At 40.1% G+C, this 22,681-nt stretch overlaps 2 long non-coding RNA genes across 5 annotated transcripts in view; one reads left to right on the forward strand and one right to left on the reverse strand.

Annotated features, from left to right (window-relative positions):
• Window positions 1-19,954: 19,954 nt before the first annotated feature.
• The window catches only part of LOC134804390 (uncharacterized), a 243,325-nt gene continuing 240,598 nt past the window's right edge, over window positions 19,955-22,681 (forward strand). For both annotated transcript variants that reach the window (XR_010146111.1, XR_010146112.1), the window contains exon 1: window positions 19,955-20,061. This is a non-coding gene — a long non-coding RNA (uncharacterized LOC134804390). The remainder of the gene's footprint in view (window positions 20,062-22,681) is intronic.
• LOC134804392 (uncharacterized) overlaps window positions 19,956-22,681 on the reverse strand; it is a 309,273-nt gene continuing 306,547 nt past the window's right edge. For all 3 annotated transcript variants that reach the window (XR_010146115.1, XR_010146116.1, XR_010146114.1), the window contains exon 2: window positions 19,956-20,091. This is a non-coding gene — a long non-coding RNA (uncharacterized LOC134804392). The remainder of the gene's footprint in view (window positions 20,092-22,681) is intronic.

Raw genomic sequence — 22,681 nt, forward strand, 5'->3', positions numbered from 1 at the left:
AAAGATATCAGTTATATTTACACGCCATATCTTGTAACTTTTCTGGAAAAAAATTCACAGATCTCCTGCCTCTCACGACCTTCGGGTACATTGAAAATGAATTAAAATAAATCAGTTTTTCACATTTTTATTTCTTAAAAATTCTTAACAATTAAAATTATACGATACTCGAAAAGAAAAATAGTAAAGAAGTAACTACCATACGCATGCCCTCCTAAATGACACAAGAAAAATAGTAAAGAAATATACGTTGCACTATAAGTGTACAAATTATTTTAGATAGTAGATTGTATAGATATAATAAAAAACAAAAAAACAGAGCCACACGGATGAAATAAAACTACCACATGACACGTGGGCTCCTAAATGACACACTTAAACTTAGTTATATTTTTATTCGTAATCACTTTTTTATTTATCGAAAAATCTTTACAATTAAAATTATACGATACTCAAAAAAAGGAAAGAAATATACTATGCACTTAAAGTGTACAAATTATTTGAGTTTAAACAATAGTTATTTGTACAACAAGAGTTCAAAGTTTAGTATTTGTTCGAGTTCTTATTTTGAGTCCCGTGCAACCGAAAGATTCTATAGTGTATTTAGAATCTTGAGCGTAGGAAGGGACTCAAAAGCACACGAGATGTAAATAACTTTGATCTCGTGTTGTACACACTAATTTTCACTTCAGAAGTGAGAACGTAAATATTAGACATCCTGAACCTGAAAAATTTAGCTAATCCTTCTTCATCACACAGTAGAACACGAGAGCAAAGTTATTTACATCTCGTGCGCTTTTGAGTCCCTAACTACGCTCAAGATTCTATAATAGATTCTAGGGATGTTGCGGATATTCGCATCCGCATCCGCATCCGCGGAACATCCGCATGATTTTCAACATCCGCATCCGCATGAAATCGATGCGGAGCATCCGCATAATGCGGAAGTCGACCAAGTCGGTAACAGGAACGTATTAGCGGCGGCGCCGGCGGCGTAAGTGCTAGGCAATTTCGTCATTATATATAACGAAATCGTCTAGATCTCGAAAAGTCGGCCAAGTTACTGTTTATTAAATAAAACGCACCTATATTCTTGCGCAAATACGTTTCGTTTTTTTTAAATAAAAATTGCTTAAATATAATATTTGACGTTTTTTAAGTACCAAATCTTGACATCCGCATCCGATAGATTCCCTCGCTACGCTCGTGAATCTATTATAGAATATTTTGCTTGCACGGGACTCAAAATAAGCACTCGAAGAAATATCTAACTTTGCTCTCTTGTTGTACAAATAATTATTTCACATTTTTATTGTGAGTGCAAAATAAGTCACGGACCACGTAGATCCCTAGGACGCCACACGGGTTAAATCGAATATAGGTTTTTTTGATATTTTTCATTAATGAAAGAAAATATAGTTGTATTAGAGAGATATATCTTTCAACTACACAACTATCTTTTCTTTCAATAATGCTGTAAAAATTAAATAGGCAGGAATTGTTTATACTGAGTTTTACAGAGTAAAGTAACGCAAGTCTTACCGTTTGTTTACATTAGGGAATATTTTGTTGTTATAGTCGGGCAAGAATTCTTATCACTGGGGTTTCAAGTTGCAGTTATCAATGACTGTTGTTGTATTTCGAGGTACGAAATAACGCTGTGAATATGAAAAGTAATAACGCGAGTAATTTTTTTTAATTTGGCTGAATAAGGTTGAATGTTGAATGACTTTAGATTTGAAACAAATTTTACCGGGTTATATCGTGTATAGTATTCAGGTTGTCCACGTATGAATTCTGAGCTGTTGCAATTATTATTAGCGCGTTACCGATGCTCGTTTTATGTTGTCGCAAATTGCAATGCACACCACTAACGCATTTTGAGAGTGCATTGGAATCTAAGAATGACTGCCCTTTTTTGAGCGATCTTTCGAAGTGATTCGACGTAATGTGGTCAAGTGGTTATGGCTTGCACGTGTACGGGCGCTCGGTCTGCGCTTTTTTTCCCTTACCTGACCAACAACAAAAAATCAGTGTTCCTGTGTGTTACACCAACAATGCTGAGTCAAATAAACTTACAACTTAATTACGGGTGTGTAATACTTAATATAATTATAAAAAAACTATCATACATTTGTTATAACGCCATTTAATTTTGATATATTATTGTATGTTATAATGTAATTTTTATTATACGTTTCCTTTATTATATAGTGATTTCATCTAAACTGTCATTGATATAATGCATAATGTAATATAATTTTCAAATAGTATGTAGACGTGTTTTATAATGACATTTGTTATATTATATTTTTGTATAACGTAATACTTCATACAATTTTATCAAGTAAAAATACATTTATCGTATAATATTTTTTGTCATGTTTAACATACTTTTTATAACTAGTACGCAGGCCTACTGCTTTTGCTAGCTATTTTATTATAGGGAGGTCGCAGTTCTAACCTAACCTAACCTATTTTTTCACAGTTTTCGTTCTGCGGGGGCCGCAGTTCAAACCTAACCTAAACCACTTTTTTGATAGAATATTTTATTCTACGGAGGGTCAAAGTTCTAACCTAACCTAAACCTCCTTTTGTTAGGTAGTTATTCGTTTGTGCGGAGTCGCAGTTCCAACCTAACCTAACCCATTTATGTCATGCAACTATTATGCTACATAAATAATTATGTGATGTAACTTGTTGTAACAAATAATATGCTTTAGAGTATGTAATAATTATGGCAATGTATATTAGACGAAGTGTAAATATACCTTATGACCATTATACCAATAATAACATTATGTATACTGTTAATTAGGTATTACGGTAGTATGCCATTTATTACGTTATTCAAAATAACGATATATCAAACTATAATATATGAAAAGTAATTATAACAAATGTAATGCACCCCTTAATTACAGAAGCTATCGTAGATAATTGTTGTTAGTTATCTTTGATTTCGAACATCACTACATTTTAAGAGCGCTATTACATTTCGGCGTTGAGCGAGTTTAGGTATTTTACGCGCTGCGGCAGGCCGTGCGAGCTCAGTACGCCGATCCCTTCTACCACACTCGCACTACAATGATGGATTAAACATTCTTGATCCTTCGCGAAGCATATTGAAATCAACCATAACAAAACTAACTGTACTTAACTTTTAAAGTTCTAAAACTGTTATTTGGTAAGTACGAAAATACTAAATGCAGTGCAAATGTACATAGGGGCTGTTCATAAATTACGTCATCTATTTTTGACGATTTTTGAACCCCCCCCACCCCTCAAATCATCCAAAAATCAAGCTTCGGATGAATCTGTTTCCTCCTACGTCATGTTACCATCATCCGATGTCCAGACCCCCCCCCCCCCCACTCCTCCCATTTGAAACGACGTAATTTATGAATAGCCCCATACTCGTACTTATGAAGGTATATTACTCGAAAGAAATTATAGGTACCTGTACCTACTCGCTTATTTACATGTTTCGTCATTGCATTTGGTACCTATAGGTTGTAAAGTTTGTATCAACGAGGGTTTAAAAACGAACTGGTACTGAGGATCTGATGATGATTAAGGTGGTCACGGATACCAATCAACCATGTAGTAACATGATTAGGCTCGTTTGATTCGTCTCAACAAGATCTTTGACACTGAAGATACACAGGGTCTGATGATGGAGCTGGAAGGTGGCCACGGGTACCAGTCTATCATGTAACTAAACAACTTCGTGTTTGGGCTCGTTTGATTCGTCTCAACAAGATCTTTGACACAAGACAGTACTCAGGGTCTGATGATGGAGCTGGAAGGTACCATTACCAATCAACCATGCAACTAAACAACATCGTGTTTAGGATCGTTTGATTCGTCTCAACAAGATCTTTGACACTAGGTGATACTCAGAGTCTGATGATGGAGCTGGAAGGTGGTCACCGGTACCAATCAACCATGCAACTAAACCACTTCGTGTTTAGGCTCGTTTTATTCGTTTCAACAAGATCTTTGACACAAGATAGTACTCAGGGTCTGATGTTGGAGCCGGAAGGTGGTCACCGGTACCAATCAACCATGCAACTAAACCATTTCGTGTTTAGGCACGTTTTATTCATCTCAACAAGATCTTTGACACAAGGTAGTACTCAGGGTCTGATGATGGAGCGCGAAGGTGGCGACGGGTACCTGTCAATCATCATCAGCTCCATCATCAGACCCTGAGTAGTATCTTGTCTCAAACATCTTATTGCGAGGAATCAAACGAGCCCAAACACGAAGTGGTTCAGTTACATGGTAGACTGGTACCCGTGGCCACAGTCCAGCTCCATCATCAGACCCTGAGTACTAACTTGTGTCAAAGATCTTGTTGCGACGAATCGAACGAAGCCAAACACGAAGTGGTTTAGTTGCATGGTTGATTGGTACCGGTGACCACCTTCCGGCTCCATCATCAGACCCTGAGTATTATCTTGTGCCAAAGATCTTGTTGAGACGAATCAAACGAGCCCAAACACGAAGTGGTTTAGTTGCATGGTTGATTGGTACCGGTGACCACCTTCCGGCTCCATCATCAGACCCTGAGTACTATCTTAAGTCAAAGATCTTGTTGAGACGAATAAAACGAGCCTAAACACGAAGTGGTTTAGTTGCATTGTTGATTGGTACTGGTGACCACCTTCCGGCTCCATCATCAGACCCTGAGTACTATCTTAAGTCAAAGATCTTGTTGAGCCGAATCAAACGAGCCCAAACACGAAGTGGTTTAGTTGCATGGTTGATTGGTACCGGTGACCACCTTCCGGCTCCATCATCAGACCCTGAGTACTATCTTAAGTCAAAGATCTTGTTGAGACGAATAAAACGAGCCTAAACACGAAGTGGTTTAGTTGCATTGTTGATTGGTACTGGTGACCACCTTCCGGCTCCATCATCAGACCCTGAGTACTATCTTAAGTCAAAGATCTTGTTGAGCCGAATCAAACGAGCCCAAACACGAAGTGGTTTAGTTGCATGGTTGATTGGTACCGGTGACCACCTTCCGGCTCCATCATCAGACCCTGAGTACTATCTTGTGTCAAAGATCTTGTTGAGATGAATAAAACGAGCCTAAACACGAAGTGGTTTAGTTGCATGGTTGATTGGTACCGGTGACCACCTTCCGGCTCCATCATCAGACCCTGAGTACTATCTTGAGTCAAATAAATACATATAGAATGTCAGGTCGTTTCAAATATTTTTAATCCTGTCCGGTAATTTATTAAACTGTACCATTATAAATTATAATACTATAAAAACAGTGCTAGGATCAAAGTCTCTCGTTGCGGTTTACACGCACACAGTATAGCGTTTTACACGGCGCCCGCCGCACACAATGATAAAAAACCTCGTCGTCGCCGTTGAAAATGTGCGGAGTCGACCGACACACGTCCTGCCTCTACAAGCTCTGCCGCGGCACTGAGCTGGCGCAGCGCGCGTCATCGGTAATATAGAGTAGTTTTCAAAAAATTGCCAAAAAATTATAGTAGAATTTCATAAACACTAATGTATACCAACAGTATAAGCAAACGTTGCAGATTGCTTGAGTATGAAAATGACTTCGATATTAAGTAGATTTTCGTAGGAATTGACACTTGTTTCGGAGAGAAAATCGAGTTCGTTTTACTTTGATTTTCTCTTTCTCAAAGGTATGTAGGAAAAATATAGTTTGATATGCCTAAAGTACAGGGTATTAGTAATACAAAATAGCCAGGTTTAGCAGAGTAAAATTCTCAACATTTCCAAATAAGAGCTCGCCATTCAGTGCTTCACGGGGTTTTTCGGAAACGACCATCAGAAAAAAAATCATTACTAATTTAATAAGTCCTTTTTCTAATATTTACAACGATATTTATAAAGATAAGAAGACGCTTTTACTGGAACAAGTACTCATTGTTTCTAATAATGAGCGCAAAGTCCTGAATTTCGTCGACTAGTATCATCAATTTTGCATTATTTCGACTTTTCTTGTAAGAGCGCTCTTAATACTTCCATCAATTGCGAACGGGAATGATCCTTCCTTCTTTTCCAAGGCGAACCCTCTTGACATCTGACGTCTATCCGAATTTTCTCGACGTATGTACCTATAAACTAAATTGTTTTAGACTCTAGTCCCACTAAACAGATCTCACACAGAATCGAATCACTCTCCAACACCACTAATCACTGATTACCAACACTGTAGACAAATGTTGAAATCACACTTACCTATAACAAACAATGTCAGTAATTATGTGCACTCACGAGCACACTTAGATATTACACCATCTAAATAATATTGGAAAGAAATAAAAGTTTTTGACTTTTTCAAAATATTTTTTCACCATAATGTAGCCCCTGTTAAGACGAATCTTTTGAGACCTATATCATTCATGTAGCCCTAAAACTCACGAGACCAGGGCGATGTCTCACTCTGGCTGAAATTGGAGGGCTATACTGATGCGATCGAAAAAACATTTTCAATGTTAATGTTAAAAAACTGCACTTTATTTACGGAATATTATAAATGGTATACGCATAGGTGTACAAAAGTTTTTCTTTCTAGATTCATGATTTCACTGCAGGATTTCTCATCATTCCCGTTTCATTTCGAAATTATGTGTTTACTTTCGTAATCTTGAGATTATGACGATTAATAAGACGTTCGTGGGTCAATCCAAAACGCTCAACTTTGTTCTGGGCCCACGTGCCGAACAAAATCGACGATCTCCTTTAACTGCTAATCAGGTTCGACAAAACAATTGTAGTATCAATACAGGCTACACTTATTTAGGCTATTTTCGAGAGGTTCTTCAGCTCACAGAAGAACCTCCCTTGTATTTGAAGTTATAGGTAAGTAAGGTTTCGAAAAGTTTACGACAAGAAACAGTGTCAATATAGAGGGCGCTACTTGGCTGGTTTACCTGAAGCTGGTTCAAATCTGCACTTCGAAAACTTTTTTTTTTTTAGTTTCTTTATTAGCACTCCAATCACTGCCACCACACAAAATTTCACGATTATAGGACTTCAGGAACCAATGTTTTCAGGTGCAGGGCGAAATTTACAGATTTCTCATCACCATATGTGTTAGCATACATACCTATCTTTACATGCCAAATTTCAGCCTTCTAGGTCTTCAGGAAGTAGTCTGTATTTTCTATGACACGGATTTCATATGCTTCGGAAAGTGAAAATTAAAGTATCTGTAACATTTTAAAGTATAATAGGTAGCCTAATAAAACTTGGTGTTTTTGATAAGCCCACTAACTACATAGTATACAAAAAATTTCAGCTCTCTAGCATTATCCAAGCCGAAACTACGAGGGTTCGAAAATAAGACGAAACGTGCCGAGAAAAGATATGCATTGCCTTTTGCCCTTTGTCTCGTCTTGGCGGGGGCACGGCTGTGCCCCCAGATTTATTTACACGTTTTTTACACTTCACTTTAGTAATACCTATTCGCGACAACTGGTTTAACTTGAACCGGGCCCCTGGTAGTGAAGAATGTAATATTAAAATGGCATTTTAAACCGTTCTATGAAATCGGATATTTTTAATTAAAATTAAATTTGTTTTAGGTCGTTTCTCAAAAAGTTGGCACTGCCACCTGTAAATAGGTTAATGTTAGAACTTTTTTTTCATTATGTATAATTTTTATATATACAATTTTAACATTTATTTAGAGAAACTTTTTACACAGAGGCCTAATACTTTGAAAAAGATTAATAAATACTGATTACAAAAAAAAATTTTGTAACTATGTTTATCCGCTAACCTGTCATGTCCCAACGCGAGGTACTGATGTTTCGAGCTATGAAAACCACACAAATTATTAACTTAATTTAACGTCATTGCCGTATTTTATTAACATATATCCTTAACTTTTAAAGTATTACTATCGCATAACAATATTATACTCATATTTTAAGTTATTCGGCTTCAAAGTTTGTCCAAGGCAATTCTTAACATTCACCTGTCCCGTCACGTTCACGACGATTGTATAACCCCCACCGCACCTTTCCCGTCTCACTCCGCACGAGCCGAAGCCGTCAGTCATCAGCTATCACCTGGTAGGACGAAGACGTGGTTATTGTGCTCCGCAAATAAAACACAAACGAAAAGTATCGGAAATTGGAGTTTGTAATGGGTAAGTACTCTTTATGCTGACGTGGATATCTTGCTAATTGTGTAACTTATCGCATGAATATTAAGATATGTAACGTAATCAATAGTTTAGTTTTATATTCCTAAGTATGGAGCTCATCAAGCTAATACATTTTGTGTATTCGCGATATAACTGCCATTTTCCCCATCACCTGCATATCATCCACCTGGCTAAAACTGCCAGGTGGATGAGATTTTCCGACAGATTAATGTCACTGATACCACAACTAATACTCGTAACTATATAATTGTATAGCGGTTATATCGCTTTTGTGTGTCAATTTAGGAATAAAAACTATCCTATCTGTTAAAGCTGCATATTATTCAAATTTGTGTACTTTTGTCTTACGTCTCGTTAACCTGTCCAAAAAAGTCAGGTGAATGATGCAATAGCAGGTGAATGAAGCGTCATTCACTTGCCATATGACAGGTGAACGATAACTAATTAAAATCCACGTTACATATACTCAAACAGTGATTAAGTTTGTTAAGACGTCAGTGGACAACTGTTTCTCCATACAAACGTAGACACCATTTTCCTCCCTGGGTTTTTTATGAAAAAACATTTTTATTTACACTAATGTCGTAAGTAGATTTGTGACGTCCCATGGGAAAAGGTACCTTATGAGGGTTTTTAGTTTTAGACGTGTCGAATGACCAAAACAGCGTGTGTCTATGTTGCACCAAACCTGCGTTCCACTAGGTATAGGTACTGCGAGGGTTCAGCATCAGCTCTAACTTGGGTACTGCCCTCCCAAGTCCTCATCAAGACGTGTCGAATGACCAAAACAGCGTGTGTCTATGTTGCACCAAACCTGAGTTCCAGTAGGTACTGCGAGGGTTCAGCATCAGCTCTAACTTGGGTACTGCCCTTCCAAGTCCTCATCAAGACGTGTCGAATGACCAAAACAGCTTGTGTCTATGTTGCTTCAAACCTGAGTTCCAGTAGGTACTGCGAGGGTTCAGTATCAGCTCTATCTTGGCTACTGCTCTCCCAAGTGCTCATCAAGACGTGTCGAATGACCAAAACAGCGTGTGTCTATGTTGCACCTAGGGCATGCAGTACCGGTACCGGTGCCAAGAATTTCATTTCCCGGTTCTGGGCATGGCCGGAACCGGGATTCCCGGTTCTTCCCCGTTCTCAAGGCATCTTTTGATTACTTTTAAGAAATTGTTTGTGTTAGCGTACAATCTTTATGAATAACTTATTTTCATATTAATAATTGCATAAGAATTAATAAATGACTTATTTTATTGTAAACAAACACTTAATTGGCGTTCCAACCTATTTTACCAAATTAACCGGCACACTGCCTCGGCCCGGGCGTAGCGTAGTCGATGCACTCAGCACTATGACGGCACGGCCTTCTTGCACGAATGTCTACTTTACTAGGTTAGTTTGTCGGGTTATTTGAGTCCCCGTTTCATAGCACCATTATTAAATGTTATATAATGTCCCGAGCTAAAGTACTAAAACATTACTACTATTGAAATGGGAATAAATAGTCATATGATGAGAACCGGGAAGTACCGGTACCGGGTCTTCAGTACCGGTTCTTTTGCCACTATAAAATTCCCGGGAATTCCCGGGAATATGAGTACTGCGAGGGTTCATCATCAGCTCTATCTTGGGTACTGCTCTTCCAAGTGCTTATCAAGACGTGTTGGATGACCAAAACAGCGTGTGTCTATGTTGCACCAAACCTGAGTTCCACTAGGTACTGCGAAGGTTCAGCATCAGCTCTATCTTGGGTACTGCTCTTCCGAGTGCTCATCAAGACGTGTAGGATGACCAAAACACCGTGTGCCTATGTTGCACCAAACCTGAGTTCCACTAGGTACTGCGATGGTCCAGCATCAGCTCTATCTTGGGTACTGCTCTCCCAAGTGCTCATCAAGACGAGTTGGCTGACCAAAACAGCGTGTGCCTATGTTGCACCAAACCTGAGTTCCACTAGCTACTGCGATGGTCCAGCATCAGCTCTATCTTGGGTATTGCTCTCCCAAGTGCTCATCAAGACGAGTTGGCTGACCAAAACAGCATGTGCCTATGTTGCACCAAACCTGATTTCCACTAGGTACTGCCTACTAGATATTGCATCGTAGTGGACAATAAGGTCCCTTTTTATAGAAAATGACACATTTTTCGATTATTTTTAAAATGCATTGAAAATAATGTGATGGACAGGTGAATGACACTCATTTCAGGTGAATGATGACAAGAAACCAGGTTAACGGCAACGGACACAGGTTAATTTTTTATTTATTTATTTAGAAATTTAATTCAGGCAACAAGGCCCATATTACAAATACCTTACAGACTAACATACATATGTATTTTATAAACTTAAAACGAAACTCTATTTAGTCGACAAAACGGCGTGGCTCCGTTGCATCGGCTGTTCTTGTGTCGGATTCGGCAGTTTGCCCCGGAACCTCCGAAACACGACACCTTTCGACCAGAAGTCGGCGCACTCGATGGTCTCCTGCAGCGGTCGCGGCACGCGCACCACAAAAGAGTTGAAGTGCACGTAGTGGCGCGATCGAAGCTGGAACACCCTCAGCGTGTAGCCGGTCTTCTGGTGTACTCCACCACTACAGCAGCCGTGGCGGTGTAATGCAGGCGCGATACGTACAGCGCCTTACTCGGTGTAGCAATCCGCAAGCCAGAATTAGCCGGTTCGGCGGTACCACACTGAGTTTTACGAGGCGCCGTGCGCGCCTTCTTCTTTCTTGATACCAGTGTGAAATCCTCCTCATCCACACTGGCAACAGGGAGCTTCTCCTTTGGAGCCGCTCGATCTTCAGTACCCTTTACAGGTACACTAACCCGGTTCGATGCGACTTTCGGACCGGCGACGACATCCGCGTAAACACGATGACGTGATTAGGAGGAGGCGGGGGGATGGCGCGGGCGCGGGAAGCTCGCGGGCGGCAACACACCTGATGCGACACATTTTACAGTGTCAGCAACTCGCAAACTGACCGACTCGGCGCTCGTGGCTTGCCGGTCATCGCACTTGAAATTCGACGCCGCCGACCGAGTAAGGGCACTGTTTCGCAAACTGATGACTTTGTTGCGTAACTCGGTTATAGTGACCTGGGCCGCATCAAACTTCGAAATGACATCCGCTAAACTTGTTTTTAGGGCCACGATTTCCTTCAACAAGCAGCTAACGTCGACATGCTCCGGAATATAGGACGGCAGGCTGGAGGCACCCGTCGTCGCAAACTCCGGAATCCGGTCTTCATTCTCCCTTAGAACGTTTATGATGTTCTCGAGGGTCTTCTTCCCGGTTTCATCTCCTCTCCGGTGAGGTACATACGTGCCGGCGATCCCGAGGGACTCGTGCAGCACCTTCTTTGCTGCACAGATATCTTCGACGGAAAAACTCGACGAACAGATCTGGACAGCAGACACCGTGTCCATCACTCCTTCCAGCAGCAGCTTCTGTTGCAGAAAGGCGAGGAGCTCGTTCACGATCGGTGCACTCTGTCCGGAGGCACTCATCGCGTTACTTCGCTAGCTGCGGCCGAGCCGCGCTAATTTAGCAATTAATTAAATTAATTGATCATCAATGCGTCTATGTCGCTGCGCGCATTAGACACGGTCGACTGGTGCCTCTCGATAACCTGTCAATATTTTCATTGGAATTTGTACTTATTTCTCGATAACCTGCTTCTACTATCGATAACCTGGGGACAAAATATCTTTCACCTGTCCTTGATATCATTCACCTGAATTTCAAACGCCTATATCTTCTAAACTAATTGAAGGAATTGCTTCCCTTCCACATTTTCTAATAGTTTAAGTTGCCTTTTAACGATCCCAATAAAAAAAAATGCGAAAATGCTAAATTTTTGAAAAACATTAATTTTAACCTGGCGGTGCCAACTTTTTGAGAAACGACCTTTAAGCAAGCGACCCCTTTCATTAAGTTTCAAATTCGTTTCACATCAAAATGAATTGATCATTTATCAAAAAGGAGATTTATAGCTTTTATTCGTCTGTATTTTTATTTTTTCTTTACGTTTAATCTATGGTTGGTAGCATCAAATCTATCTACATTTTAAATTGTTCGAATGAAAAAATGGAGAATGTACGGGCCATAGCGAAAACATGCCGTACGTACGTATAATAGTGTATCTAAATGCAAAAGAGTTTTTATCGGTTTTTCTGAGTAATCGTTTACGTTTGTGGAGTTATGGGATCAGTATTATGGGTTCATTGTTTAACTAAGAGGATTGATGAGATGTTTTTTATACAGCTATGTACGTAGGGTCACCCACCTGACCCTTCATCCGTAGCTGTACATAAACATAAAATATGTATTATGAATCATTTCTATTTCGTTGAAAAAGAAGTCCGCACACTGGGTAGAATAACCAGAGGAGATTTGAATATATGTACAATATACATAATATAGGGAGATTTCTAAGGTATCCTAATAATTATATGTATAATAGGTTGGTGATCATGTGGGATTCAGAAATTCCCGGAACAAACAGACGGACAGTGACAATTGTGGTGTAATTGTCACACAGTGGCAATTGTGGTATAATTGTTACAGTTACAATGGACACGCGGCTCCCGCAGGACACCGCAATGACGATGTTTGTTAGCTCGAGAGACCAATATTATGTATAATATTAAGACTGTCGATTTAAATTATCGTCAGTAGACGAATACATCAAGCGCCACATAAGAATTAACACACAACACAATTTGCAACGCTGCTGCAATAATGCTGCTGACTGCATTACTCAATACGCTTTCCGCCATCGCTCTTGGCGATAACAGTTCCATCTTCACCATTGGTTGGCAGTCCTCAACTGTGATACGACCTCAAATCCTTCAAGAAAAGAGCGTACTTCCATCTCAACTCAAAGGCCGGCAACGCACTTGCGACCCTCATTGCTCGCCATCACGCGTTTGCCTCCCCTTCTTAAAAAAAATAAACATAAACAGATCCCTTATTAACTGGTCTCCGACACAAAGGATCCAATAATAGCGGCCTAACTGCCCATTATGCAGTGAATCGACCCAATAGTTCGCCAACGCGAATGCAATGTTGTGCCCATGTGTGGCCGCCGAATCGAGTAGACGGTGTTGATATGATTACAAATCAGTCTACACTTTCAGGCAACCCGAATTTATCATTCTGATGTCAGTGTATGTTCGAATTGGCCTGTTGCCTAGGCACGGATCTAACAAGGCCAAATTAATGATCAGGTACGTTCAGGAAACATTAATCGCTTTATTATTTACGAAAACGGGACTTAATCGGTTATGATTCTATTAAGTTTTTGTCGACTTAGCTAATGTAATTACATAAGTACTTATGTATGTATGTATGTATGTATGAACCACGAAGACATTATTAAAATTATAAAATTGTATACCTAAACTTTACCCTTAATTCGGCATACTGTCGTCTGTCACTATGGCGACAGCCAACTATTTTTATCAAATATTGAAGTGCAATTGTACGCATGACATGATTAATGATACATTCTTAAGAGGCTAACGTAAAACTATAGTTTTCATATTGAATTTTTACACGTTTTAATCAAGGGCAAATGCCATGAAAATATTTAGCAAGGGCAGACTCCAAGCAAAACCTTAAAATACTTCTTAAAGTTGGCTCGAGAGAAAAAATCACGAAAACATGTTTAATTTTCATTTAAGTATTTTCAATTGTATACCGTTATCCTAGTACCACCACCTACCATCATAGTAGTATAATTTTAGTATAAATAAATATTGCAGAGAGATTTGACAAGCAAAATTTAAACCAAAACTAGTATATTTTTAAAGTGTTTGAGATAAAAGCCAAACACCCGCAACTTCGCACGACGCGTCATATCTTATGTCACAGGTGTATACTTAATTATTACATTTCTATAGGTAGGTACATCAATCGGCCAAACTCCAACTCACAATTTCCAAAAACACTGAAACTCGAAACATTGCTTTTCATGTCCCCAAAGTTCCCAATGATTTTTCTTTAGAGTTGACATTTCATTCAGTCAACTCTGTTGAAAACTCATTTAGAATTTGTGCCATGGTTGGTACAGTAAGCATCAAAATTAGCGGATCAGACTACGCGTAGGTACAGTCACCTGCTGTCACTCTTGTGGAAGGCCGTAATAATATCTGTCTCGAACTCTCGATCTTATTTGTAGAGCTATAAGAGCGATCACATATTTTTGCAGCCTTCCGTTGGGTGACGTATTATTGCAGGTGACTGTACTACCATTATCTAATAACTTTACAAAAAGAGATAGGTAGGTTATGTCTTTATATGTAGAACATACAATTACAACAACATTTGAACGCGAACTGTAGGAGGCATATCTCTATTTGGAAATTATTCCAGGTTGGCAGATACTCTTACTACATATGTAATAGTTATACGAACAGAGGGCCTACCGCGAACCACGGTCGACGTGTTGCTCCTCTGTCGCACTTGTAAATATGTACGTAAGTGTGACAGGGAGGCAACAGGTCGAACGTGGCTCGCGGTAGGCCCTCAGTTTCAGTAAATAATGAATAATTTCATTTCATTTATTTTGTTGTAAAGTAATGTACATAGTAAATCCAGGTGTTATACAATAAGTAAAATACAAGTCAGGCCATGACACCCTATAATACCCACCCTGATGATAATGGTAATTTTACGGCCGTTTAAAACTATCAAAGTAACTCCAAATTTTCCTAAAGCCACCCCGTTTTACGGTAACGAATGTTGTCTTACGTGATATTTTAATTTTATCGACATTGTATCGAGTTATATAGTTCGTTTTCTTAAGCATTAGAAAAACAAAGGTAATCTTGACGTGTCTTTTATTGAAAATACTTAAGTCACGGCAAATATGTAACAATTATGAATTATATACGAATATTTACATTCTTTTGTTTTTGGTAAGTAATAGTTACTGATTATTAAAAAGCGTTTTTAAAATTCAAGATCGCGTAGTGTTTTTCTAATGCTAAATAAACGATCTGTAGTAATAAGTTTTACTGAAAGAAACTCATTTATTGTATAATAAGTGTTATAAAATGAATATTAGTATTACTTGTTCTCGCACTATTTAAATGTCAAACCAAAAATTGCACCCGACTAATCGGGGCATTAATGAAATTGCAATAGGGAATATTAGGCAAAGCTCTGCCTAGGTGGCACAACTAGCACATACAGTAAACATACATCAATGACACATCATGCGTCACTACGTCAATCACATGGCCTACCGTGAAACACGACAATCGAAAGGTCGGTTTCTGCCTCTCTATCACTCTTGCATATTCGAGCGATAAAGAGGCAGATAACTAAATTTCGATTTTCGCGTTTACCGGTAGGTTCTTGTTAACGAACCGCCTCGATGCATCAATATCATATTTTATTGTCTGTGAAAACTTGTCAAAAAACAGTTTAAGGCACAGTATGTATAAGTTAGTCTATGAATTTACTAGAGTCGGTAGTGCTGCACTCTGGCGGCAGAACATTGCAGTAATATCCCCTATTATATTGAAGCGCTGGTGGCCTAGCGGTAAGAGCGTGCGACTTGCAATCCGGAGGTCGCGGGTTCAAACCCCGGCACGTACCAATGAGTTTTTCGGAACTTATGTACGAAATATCATTTGATATTTACCAGTCGCTTTTCGGTGAAGGAAAACATCGTAAGGAAACCGGACTAATCCCAATAATGCCTAGTTTCCCCTCTGGGTTGGAAGGTCAGATGGCAGTCGCTTTCGTAAAAACTAGTGCCTACGTCAAATCATGGGATTAGTTGTCAAGCGGACCCCAGGCTCCCATGAGCCGTGGCAAAAATGCCGGAATAACGCGAGGAAGAAGAATATCCCCTATTATATTGGCCGTTTCAGAAAGCCCCGCAGCCGCCAGCTATATCATTTCGCAAAGCTCGCAACCAAATTGCCTATGAATCGTGCTAAGTGCTTACATTTCGATTATTCAGCCATTTTCGCAGCGTTTAAACTCCATTTGTTTTCAATGTTTCAATTGGAGTAGGTTGTATGGGGGGGGGGGGGGGTATTTGGTCTGGCGTACAGTTCAGGCAGTAGAGATTTATTTACTTCATAATACAGATTACATTATAAATTGCAGGCATGTCAATCTACAAGAAGTCATATTATGATCGTCAAAAACAAGGATGTCACAACAATATAATCAATAAAATATCAAATTAAAAAAGCGGCCATGTGCGAGTCGGCCTCGCCCATGAAGTGTTCCGGTGCAGCAAGTAACATAATAAAATTGCGGTTTACGATTTATGACGTATTAAAAAAAACTACTTACTAGATCTCGTTCAAACCAATTTTCGGTGGAAGTTTGCATGGTCATGCAGATCATTCTTCTTCTTCCTAGCCTTATCCCATTTACTTGGGGTCGGCTCTCCTTATATGGCGTCGCCAGGAGCGTCTGTCCTGGGTCGTCTCTGGTGGTATTCTTTTTTCTTTAAGGTTCTTTTTTACAAGACCTATCCATGTTATCTTGGGCCTCCCGCGACCCCTAGGCTTCTCACTCATCTCTAGCACCTTTCTCGTCATGTGGTCTGGTGGGCGCCTCATGACGTGGCCATACCATCGGAGTCGATTTTCGGTGAGTTTTTCTTCGATTGGCCTTACTCTGAAACTGCCTCTAACGTGGATATTCTTAACATGATCCAACAGCGTTACTCCGCCAGCCCATCTCAGCATCCTCATCTCCGCTGCATGCAGTTTAGCGACTTGGTCTTTTTTGAGTGGCCAACACTCAGAGCCGTATGTCATTGCCGGGCGCACAGCTGCCTTATAAACTTTGCCCTTAATACGAACTGGCATTCGTTTATCGCAAAGAACGCCCGTGAGCTCACGCCACTTCACCCATCCAGTGTTGATACGGTTAACGATATCTGCATCTATAGATCCGTCGTTTTGCATGTTCGAACCAAGATATTTGAAGCTCGTTACTTCGTTCAGAGGATTGCCGTCCAAGTTAATTGTGCTGCGGATGTTGGCACCACTGAAGTTGCAGTGCATCACTTCAGTCTTCTGTCGGCTTACTCGCAGTCCGCCGTCCTCCAGGGCTGCTCTCCAGGTTTCTAGAATGTTTTGCAGCTCTTTTACGTCTTCGCTTATCAAAACTATATCATCTGCGTAGAGCAAATCCCATGGGGGTGGACGTTGTATGTGCGACGTGAGGTGGTCCATCACCAAATTGAATAATAACGGGCTGAGAGCTGATCCCTGGTGGACACCCACCCCCACATGGAATTCATCGCTATTGCCAGCAGGACTAGCGGGGTCTTTGTACATGTCCATCACTATAGAAATATAGTATTCTGGAACATTTTTGGCGCGTAGTGAATGCCAAATGAGTTTTCTGGGCACGCGGTCGAAAGCTTTCTCCAGATCGATGAATACCATGTGGAGGTCGGCTTTGTTATCTCTGTAATTTTCAATCAGTAACCTGAGTGTGTGGAGAGCATCAGTAGTGGACTTTCCGGCTACAAAACCACATTGGTTCTCACTGATATTGGTTAACTGGCTAAGTCTTTTGCTTATAACGCGTTCCCAAATTTTGAAGGAGTGTGGTATTAGCTTTATTGCTCTGTAGTTCCCACAGTCTCTCAGATCACCTTTGTTTTTGAAAAACGGTACCAAGTAGCTACGCCTCCATTCGTCCGGAATACCATCTGTCAGAATACCATTAAACAAATCCGTCAGAAAAGAAACTCCTTCATCGCCAAGCCTCTTCAACAGTTCCGCTGGAATTTCGTCAGGCCCAGTAGCTTTGTGATTGGCCATCTTTTTTATAGCGGTCTCGACTTCTTCTTTGCTGATGCTCGGTATTGGCCCTTGTACACAGGGGATTTCTGGTAGTGGTTTACAAGGATAGGTTTCGTTGAGTAAATTCGAGTAATACTCCTTCCACCTCTCTTGTATTTCCTTATTCGAAGTTAGTAGTCGGCCACTTTTGTCTTTAATGTATTTGATGGTTTTGGTATCTTTTGAGTTGTTATGCCTTTGCTTAGCGATTTGGAAGATCTCTTTATCAGTTATGGCTGCTTCGAGTTTGGTATAGAAATCGTCCCTTGATGATGCTCTGGCTTGCGCAACTGCTCGTTTTGCTTCCTTTTTTGCTACTTTGTACAAGTCAAGATCTTTATCGTCCTTGCTATGTTGCCAGATTTTGAAAAAGATTTTTTTTTGATCGATTTTTTGTTTGACATCTCCTTGCCACCACTTAGTGTCTTTTTTGTCGTGAATGGGACCCTTGGACATGCCTAGATGATGAATGGCTCTTTCAGTGCATAGCTTCCGAAAATGGTCCCATTTTGCGTTCGTCGAGTCTAGTTTTTGCATTTCTTTTAGATGGATAGTGATGTCTTCCGTTAGATAATTACCCTCTTGCCTGTCCAGTTTATGCCAACGTATATTGGTGACCTTATCTTTGACAACCTTAACAGGTTTAGGCATTGTAAACTCAGCAACAAGAATACGATGCTGTGAGGTTAGTGGCTCGCCCGGGATCACCTTGCAGTCCTTGAAGGTTTTCAGCCGGGGACGATCAGCTAAGATGTAATCTATTTGGGTACTAGCACCTCCACTTTTGTAGGTTATGAGATGATTTAGTGGCTTGGCAAAAAAGGTATTAACAATAGCAAGGTCATGTGTTATTGCAAACTGCAGTATGTTCTCACCTTCCGCATTCATCTGGCCTATCCCGAAGTTGCCGTGCACTCTACGGTAGGAAGTTGAGGTGTTTCCGACGTGGCCGTTCAGGTCTCCTCCTATGTATTTTGTTTCGTTCGGGGGTATGGATTGTAAAAGATCGTTAAATTCCTCCCAGAATATTTATTTCTCATGGTTTGAGCATCCCACTTGCGGCGCATATGCGCTTATGATATTCATACAGGATTGATCATCCAGAGCAAACTTGATAGCGATTATACGATCGCTAACCCGGGTGACGTCCACTACGCGTTCTTGGAGGTCTTTATCGATCACAATTCCTACTCCGTTCCGTGGCCCATTGCCGTGGTAGATGAGTTTGTAATTATGGCCTATGTTGCGCGCTTTCGACCCTTTCCATTTCGTCTCCTGGATGCAACAAATGTTGATGCGTCTCCTGTGCAAGACTTCGCTCAATTCTGCGCTGCGTCCCGTCATAGAGCCCACGTTCCAGCTGGCGAAATGCATTTTAGGCTGTCTTTTGGTCTCTCTAGTGACGGCTCCGTCGCTTTGGGGGAACGCCCTAGCATTATTATTGCACCCTTGATCCTTGTCGTCGCCTAAGGGGTACGCCCTAGCATTAATCGCTCTTTTCTTTTTTGTTCTTGCCATATTTGGAGTTTTGAGATTGGCTTTAAGTTTTACGGCCGGTTGCCACCTGACGCCAAGGTTGTAGCCTTCCTGAAAGGCCTGAGAGCCGCCGTTGACCAACTGGTTCCTCCGCCGCCATCTCTTCTGCGCACCCCAACCTAGATACGCAGTACGCCAGTAGCCTAGATTCCGAATATGTCAGAGGAGCCTACTGTCGAGGTTTTATTTCGGAGTGTCCTTCTCCGGCCTTGTGGTCCGCGGGAGGTATTTTATTTCCCTCCTGCCTTCCGGGCGAGTTGCCTCGCCCGGGAGGGCGTTCCCCTATCCGCCACCTGGGGACGCGGTCTCTAGGGAATGAGGCTACCCCGAGACTATGGTCATGCAGATCATTATATTTTTTTTAGTTTTATCATTCTCTTATTTTAGAAGTTACAGGGGGGGGACACATTTTACCACTTTGGAAGTGTCTCTCGCGCAAACTATTCAGTTTAGAAAAAAATGATATTAGAAACCTCAATATCATTTTTGAAGACCTATCCATAGATACCCCACATGTATGGGTTTGATGAAAAAAAAATTGAGTTTCAGTTCTAAGTATGGGGAACCCCCAAAATTTATTGTTTTTTTTCTATTTTTGTGTGAAAATCTTAATGCGGTTCACAGAATACATCTACTTACCAAGTTTCAACAGTATAGTTCTTATAGTTTCGGAAAAAAGTGGCTGTGACATACGGACGGACAGACAGACAGACAGACAGACAGACATGACCAATCCATAAGGGTTCCGTTTTTTGCCATTTGGCTACGGAACCCTAAAAATGAAATGATAAGATTTTAAAATAATGTCAAGATAGTATCCCCTGTGGTGGATCGTCAAAATCTATACCTATAGGTACATCATTCATAAATCCACTAACAGAATACAACGGTTTATCCAACAAAAAAATCTCTTAATCGGCGTTTGAATGCTTCATCACACAGTTCATATTTCTTAAAACGGCCGGAATACGTTCGTAATAGGTAGGTACTATGACACGAGGGTTTTTCTGGGCTAGGGCCATACGGCGAGGAACCGTTCTTAGCCGTCCTGTGGAACGGACGTTTATAACCTCAACGTCAACCCGTTTAAATTCTGATATACTTATTCTTATATATTCTATTAATACTTAGGTGGAAACTGCATGAAAATCCGTTCAGTCGTTTTTAGTTTATCGCGAACATTACATACACACAAAGTGCGTTATGTCCAGGATACTTGTGTTAGTCTAAGAATAAAATAATTATCATTCAACGTTGTAGTTTTATTTTGTAACTTTTTCCTTATCCAGACTTTCTCGTCGCTCAGCGACAATATTTTTTCGAATTCCGTAGATTCATTTCCAATGTGCTCGATAGTCGTGTGAGGCACGAAATCTATGAATTTTTAATAAAGACTCATATTTTTAATGCCATTATATACCTAACAACAAAATACTAAACTACTAAGTTGTTTCCAGTAAAAAAACACACACACTTATTTATGTTATATTTATTTTATGTATACAATATCTGTTTAATCAATACTAGAAATATATCGAGGAATACCCACGTAGGTAGTTCTGATGCCAACCCACGCATTCGTTCATACCCGAGTAGTCACAATAACTACCTACATTATTAGTGGGTACGTAATCATTTTCAAGGTGTATGAAAATGAGTACTCTATGTGTTGGTAGTTATAAACGCTTTCCAAAATTAGTCACGTACCAAGACAGAATAACAACAATAAATAGTTGATTCACCCTTCTTCATCATATCCGCCATGGAGTGTTGCTAATGCATGTCATTTCTCTTCCGTCATGAGGTGGTCCTGAAATCCAAGGTTATCGGAGAGAATGTGGGTCCCGTAGCCGTCAACTCAGGATGTGATCAAATACTGTTTCATACAATACCTCCGTAGTGGACCTGCCGATGACGACCATAAAAATGATACTACGCTGCTTTGCGAAGTCATCTCTTTTTTACAAAGGGCACCTATTTGCAGTTATCCTACTTTATTTCACTCTGGCCTTTCCCACTAATTCTTATCGATCCCCTGGAGGCCTGGAGCGCTCATTGAACACTGATAAGCCCCAATTAAAGCGTAATATGACCAATTAGATGTGTTAAGTCGGTTAAATGGGACGCGACGTAACGAGCCCATTTTGGGACCATATTTTTTATGTTAATTGTGTGAAAATATCGTAAGGTAAATAACGTTTTTCATTGGACTAGGTATTTAAAGTTTTAAACTTGTACGAGTACGATTCTTTCACATTATCATTCACCAAAACGTTCAAAAGTTTCTAGCGACTTAGTAAACTGACTCACAATGGATGATCGCAACTTGTACTAACATGAAAGCACGCGAGATGCGCTGCGTTTGAGTTGACGCAGTCGCTCCTAAGCGTTTAAGGCCGCGTAAAACTTATAGATTAGATGATTTATTTCATGAAAGACAATTACATAACTATACGATACTGCCTAGCCCGAGACATATCATATATTATTTCACTTGAAGAAGCCACCTTTTCACGTGATATTCAGAGAGTTGGCCGCAAATAGAAACTTAAAACTCGATGACACCGCTGACAACTTCATTACTTTTAGAGCACTCCTGCAATCACTGAGCCTTGCCTGTGAACTCCAACTTCCAATACATGGGAAAACATTACTGTCAGGAATGTACAGGGAGGGAGGATGCCTCCTGTCTCGGGCTAGGCATATCGTATAATACAGATAGAACTTCACTTACAGGTAAGTTCGTTTAATCTTTTAATTAGACGATACTGCCTAGCCCGAGACATATCCTATATTATTTCACTTGAAGATGTTCAAAGGTTGGAGTTACGGGCAAGAAGATAAGAATGTTATTCTCCATAATTAACATTATACCGTACCTACATTAGACTTAGATACAAGTGTTAATGGTATATTTAATCAGTAGGTAAGGTTTATAAATATACAAAAATCATACATAGGTTCATAAAATATTTGAGTACCTATACAGCACTTAATGCGGCTTCACATTGCAAACAGATATAGCAAAACTAAAAATATTTTCCGAACTGTACAGGATAAGTACTGTTGTAATTCTACGTCTCATTTTTAAATATCTTCAAGATTTTAAATATCAAAACAAACACCTTTCCTAGTCCACAA

This window comes from Cydia splendana, chromosome Z (assembly GCF_910591565.1).
Source record: "Cydia splendana chromosome Z, ilCydSple1.2, whole genome shotgun sequence".
NCBI lineage: Eukaryota > Metazoa > Arthropoda > Insecta > Lepidoptera > Tortricidae > Cydia > Cydia splendana.